General features: G+C 44.0%; 1 long non-coding RNA gene across 1 annotated transcript; it reads left to right on the top strand.

The window, feature by feature from the left end:
- The first annotated feature begins 318 nt into the window (after positions 1 to 318).
- LOC125911760 (uncharacterized) lies at positions 319 to 4,260 on the top strand. The gene is made up of 3 exons (XR_007454440.1): positions 319 to 422; positions 1,802 to 1,848; positions 4,000 to 4,260. It is a non-coding gene; the product is annotated as an uncharacterized LOC125911760 (long non-coding RNA).
- The last annotated feature ends 1,701 nt before the right edge of the window (positions 4,261 to 5,961 follow it).

The raw sequence follows: 5,961 nt of genomic DNA, 5'->3' as shown, positions 1-5,961 counted from the left end.
AGGAAGGGAAGGAGAAAAAGAGTATGACTGCAGAAGAAACAGTATGACTAAGATACTGCTTTTTTTAAAAAAAATCACTTTTTAAGTTTTATTTAGTTTGAGAGAGGGGGGAGGGGCAGAGAGAGAGAGGGAGAGAGAATCCCAAGCAAGCTCTGCAGTGTCAGTATGGAGCCCTATGCAAGGCTCGAACTCACTAACCTGAACTCACTAACGGTGAGATCAGGACCTGAGCCAGAATCAAAAGTCCAATGCTTAACCGACTGAGCTACAGAGGCGCTCCAAGATATTTCTGATACAATGAATCCCAATTGGTGTCGATCAAGGTGGATTCATACTAGACAACGATGAAGGACTGTTTCTGATATGAAGGACACATTTGCACTGGAAGTAACCAGAATCCCCATTTCACTATTCCAGAATATGTGAGCATGAAGGGCACACTTGTATATTGGGGATAGTGGGATATAGGGGAGGGAGACGGAGAAAAGGACATTAGGAAAGGAAGTACAATAGTTGTAACCCTACTATGTGCCAGACATGTCACATATACCCTTGCTTAATATTGACTTAAGAATAATTCCATGTGGCTTGCTCCCAAGGTTTTCAAATTCATTTATGTCAAAAATAAATGAAATGCAGGTTGGAGTTTTGCCAGCTTACACATTGACGAAGGGCAGGGTGATGGGAGAAAGGATGGATATGAATAAAATCAACCCTTGAAACAAACCCTTTTAAAGTATCAGTTACAGAAGTTGCCAGGGAGGAACCAAGGAAGGGGATTCCCTCATCCACTGTCTACCACCAAAGACTGCTCTGGCTTCTCTCAGCCTCACTCCCAGGATTTGGACCACACTTTCCAGGAGACTTCTCTGAGGACCAGTGGCCTGGGGTTGGCAGCATGAGACTTTGGAAGGCCTAGTGTATCTTGAACCAGCTTCTTGGATTCCCAATCTTGAATAAGCTGTTTTGGAAGAATTCGAATATATTTTGGGAGAACATAAGCCCGTTATGCGGTGACAACAGTCCTCGATGACAATGATACATTAACTTCACATAAATATATAATAGTAATACTACATAATCACATTATATTACTATTTTATGCTTATTATGTTACTATAATATTATAGTACTATTATATGTTATATAATGCTATATATGTATTACATAATAGTATTGAGCACTTTGAAGGTGCTGGCATTGTTCAAAGCACTTTACAGTTTTACAACTTCTCCAAATAACCAGATTGTATCTAGTTAAAATGAGGGAAAGGGGGCACAGAGAGGTTAATTAACTTGCCCTAGCCACAGAGCTAGGAAGTGGCAAAGCTAAGATTTGAACCCAGGGCATTTTGTTGACAGTCCTGATCAGTTAGAAAGCCATAGGTTTCTGGGTTGCCTGGCTGGCTCAGTGGGTAGAGAATGCTACTCTTGATTTCGGAGTAGTGGTGACTTTGAGCTCCACATTGGGAGGAGAGTTTACTTAAAAAAATAAAATTTAAAAAATTAATTAAAAAAAAAAAAGAAAGCCGTAGGTTTTCACCACTCTGATTAAACCCCAAAGGGATGAGATCTGGGGGCTGCCCAATATTTAACCTCTCCTTTGTTTGCTTTGTTCTGGTTGTAAATAAATTTCAACGAAAGTTACCTTTAATGTTTCTGGGAGGCACCGCCCTATCTTATCTCTCTTGAAGAGAATGTGGTAATCTACTCCATCTCACTCTCCCTTTAAAACGTACTGAATGATACAATCCTACTGAAAATTTTTGCTTATGTTAACCAACCCTTTTTCTTGCTCCCAGGGAGAACTTATTAGCCCATATTCCATGCGGAGAAGAACTTGAGACAGGTTGGTATCATCCACCCGCCTCTAATTCGGGCCAGACATGTGGTAGGCGGGCTGAATATTTGCAGAAAGAATCCAAGTCTTCCTGACTCCCTGAAGACTGGCTATAAATCTGGAACGTGTCGTCACTGGGGCTTATGAAGTCCTCCTAGGCTCCCAGCCCAGGGGCGAACGTCGACTTCTGCTGGACCGACAGGTGGTCCTGTAAAGTCCCGGTGGGAAGCTGGTGCGGCATCTGCGTGTGTGTGTGTGTGGGGGGGGGAACTCCAAGGAATTGACTAGAGGAAACCCAAGGACTCTTCAGGTACTTCCAAGCCCCCACCCTTCACGTTTGAGACAAGCTGGCCTGCCCCGGACAAAAGCAGTGTTGGTCTGGACACCTTTTGTGTCTTTGAAAGCTGTGGGGGAATGGGGGTATTGGACAGCCCAGAAAGCACAGGAGGAAGGAAGGACTGAGCTAACACCACTCCAAGTCCTTCGCAGGCTGCGACGGCCACCCCACTCTGCATCTCTTTTCTTCTTTATCTCCGTATTTTGAGCTTCTCCGCTATTTTTAAGAACAGGTGCGAACTCAGAGCTTTGAGGAGGGCCCTGGGAAGGTCATGTGGGCATTCAGGGATGGTAAATACATCATAGGATCACAAATAACAGACCTTCGGCCCCGCAATGCGAGAGGAGCAGTCACAAAATCCAGGGCGTTAGGGCTGGGCTGAAGACCAGGTTCCAAACAAACGCAAACAAACAAACTGAGCGGAGGTTTTGGATGCTGGGGTCGACAAGATATAGTGCAAACTGGTCCCCACCACCACCACCACCACCGCACCGCGCGAAACCAGCGGTCACGTGAGAGCGTCCTTGTGCCTTTCATCCCGGCTTCTCTTGTCTGCCCTTCTGGATCACAAGTGCGTGCGGGTCCGCGAGGCCGAGGATTGGACCAAGGGACTGAGAACGGGACAGGCTCCAGTGGCTGGCCCCAGCCTTGTGGGGATCAGCCTGTCACCCCAAGCTGCCTCAGATTCTCTCCAGCCCAGGAGGCTACTGGAGATGAGGGACTCAGGCCAGCCCCAGGATGCGGGATTCCCCCTGCCGCCCTAGGACCTGTCCCCAGGGAACCTGTCCAGGTGGCGGCCCCCGGGGTGGGCGGTCCCCGGGATTAACCAGGGACAGCCAACTGCTTTCCAACGGAAAGCCCTGCTTCCCCTCCCCCTCCTCAGAGTCCTTCGGCTCAACTGGGAGCCACCACGGGCTTCCGCGTCCAAAAGTAGAGAAATCGAGGTAATCCCCACCCTCCCACCCACCGGGCAGCAAACTGGGTCTCAGAGCAAATCCATTTACACCTGGATCCAACAGCGTGGAATTAATTTGCACGCTGAATGACTGCTCCGAAGGGTCTTTTCAAAGCATTTAATAGTTCTCCTAGTGAATGTTTTAAAACATGACACCACTAGATCTGCTCCACAACCATCCTACTGGCGACCAGCAGATTCCTTCAGCTGTCACTGGCGATGACACTCACAGCTGTCACTGGCAAGGTTTTGTTAATTTAACCTCGAGACTTTCCTGGTTATCCAGATAATCCGCCCTCAAATCCTCACACTGTCACTGAATTTTGATGACTCAGGGGTCCTGGAGAGCACTCACCCATTTTGCAGGAACAGGGGAGTCTTATGGGGCCCCGAGTCGCAGCGGCACCCGCCCTGCATTAGGAAAGATCACAGCACGTCAAATGGAGATGCAAATATTTGCTTAACTTTCCTGGGAACACAAAGTCAACAAGAGTGTGTGTGTGTGTGTGTGTGTGTGTGTGTGTGTGTGTGTGTTTGTGAGTGAGACCGAGAGAAAGAGAGAGACCAAAACCAACGATTACATAGTCACCCAAACCAGTTAGCTAAATTTTGACCACTTGCAAAATCCAAGCATTTTTCCACAGTCTGCCAGTTTCTAAGAGACCTGGTGGCGTTTAGTTCATTAAAGCGAGATTAAGGAGAAGGTCGTATTTCAATAAAAACGTTGTGAAATACAATGGCTTTCAAATCTCGCTGCACAGTATAATCACCTGGGGCGCCTTTTTAAAAATACTGATGCACCTCCCCTCCTGCAATTAACTATATGTCTCTGGGGACAGACACGTGCCTTTTTTTTTTTTTTTTTAAGCTCCAGGTAATTCTAACCTGCGGTCAGCGTTGAGAACTTCTGCTAAGGTTCGCATCGGGTGACAAGTTTGCTGCGGGTGAATTTAACAAGAAATGGTCTCAATGAACAAATCAGTTGCTGTGCAGAGATTGGTCCCAAACATTCTTCCTGGGCAGTAACTGTTTATTACTCACTTGGACTCAATTCTTCCCCCAAACTACAAGTCAGGTGTAATTGTTCTCTACCACTCAAGTTTGACAATAAAATATTGTTAAACCCACACACAGTAGACTTATAAATGTGTTATTTCTACACGATGCAGATAAGTCTGTCATTGTGGTGGGAGATAATTGAGCCGCCCTTGGATTGCCATGGTTTTTTAAAAAATAGTAATTGGTCAAGGTCATACCTAGTGTTCTGTTCTTGAAGTGATTAAACGCTTTCTCTCCTCTTTATTTTGAAATGTGTCTTTTAAATATTAGGAGCGGGGAGAAGCTTTTTGCATATCTTTTCTACCTTCTTTCTTCTGTCTTCAACATTCCCTTACTCCACCCCATGGAGATGTGGTATTTCTAAACCAAAGAAAATCCAATTTTACATGAAAGACATTTTTTTTTTCTAAAGGAAGTGTACACATTCTTCTTGAGCTCCTAGGAATATTCTTGGAAATTGAATATGGAACACTTTTGCTTTCCCCAAATGTAAATATTAAACACTCTTTCTTCCTGATTTATAATCAGGAATGATGGTAAATGTATCACAGAAACAAACTTGCTTCTCTTGAGCACATTTTAGTTTTCCCTAAGAGGACAGAAGCCTCAAGTTTGATTGACGGAGACAAACATGTTTATGGTATACATTACCAAGCTTTTCTTAAATGGACAATCAAAAGAGATCTAGCAAAAGATAGATAAAATCTCTCTCACACTTTCCCCATTCATATAACTTCAAATTAAGATCTGGCTGCAGTCAGTTTTAACCTTTATTTGAGAAATAGTTACTGTAGTAAATACTAGATATTTCTCACAATTACACTGTAATGCATACAATAAAAACATATTGTTTCAAAGGGAAAGAAACGTAAATGCATACATAGCAGGGATGCAATTCATTGCCTAATACATGAACTTAATCAACTGTGTACCATGGCAGAAATGTAAAACACAAATATTAGCTAATGGGAAATAAATGATTAAAGAGGTTGAGTTGGGTCACGGAATCATGGGGGGGGGGTTCCTCAGCTATTAAGATTATAAATTTAGCCGGTCTATGAAGGGTACATTTTTAAAATAGCAAAGATGAAAGAATTAAAAAGGCACATAACGAACGATGAGAAATTTAAATTCAGTGTTGCGGGGAAATTTCACTGCCCAGTAAACATGTCCCACCAATGCAGGTGCTATTAGCTTTGCAGGAGATTGAGCAGTCATGGTCCTAAAAGAAGGAAGCCAAAAGGAGGCATGCCTTGAAATCTCACAATGCAGAAAATGATCGGAAATGGAGGTGAAATGTCCTTCAGCCTCTCCACTGTCTTGTCACTGAATATAACACACTTAGGATTTTCACTGCGATGAACTGATTGCTCTGAAAAATCAAAGTGGTTTTCCAGTATATTTTTTCACCTTTCAAAAATTCTTATGAAATCAGGAAAAGCAACTGTTTACCTAAGCCCCCCAGGGTCTCAGGAGTTATTAAGGGGAATCAAGCTGCTTAACATTCAGTCCAGGGGGTCCCATTCGGCCAACTTAAAAAACTCTGCCACTTACCGTATGCTGAGGGCTGACTAAGGTTTTGTGGGTAAAGTGTGTGACCAGACAAGGATCCTGCCCTTAGAGACTGAGGGCAAGATCTGCCCTGGAGTTTTAGATAAAGCATGTAACCATTAAATAAGACCACTGGAGACAGTAATAAGTGCTAAGAAAAAAAGAAAATTTTGGTAGATATTCCCTTGGCATAGAGTGATCACAGCACACCTCTCTGGAG

Source organism: Panthera uncia, assembly GCF_023721935.1.
Source record: "Panthera uncia isolate 11264 chromosome C1 unlocalized genomic scaffold, Puncia_PCG_1.0 HiC_scaffold_3, whole genome shotgun sequence".
NCBI lineage: Eukaryota > Metazoa > Chordata > Mammalia > Carnivora > Felidae > Panthera > Panthera uncia.
Note: the sequence above shows the minus strand (reverse complement) of the source record. Positions and strands in the feature narration are given on the sequence as shown.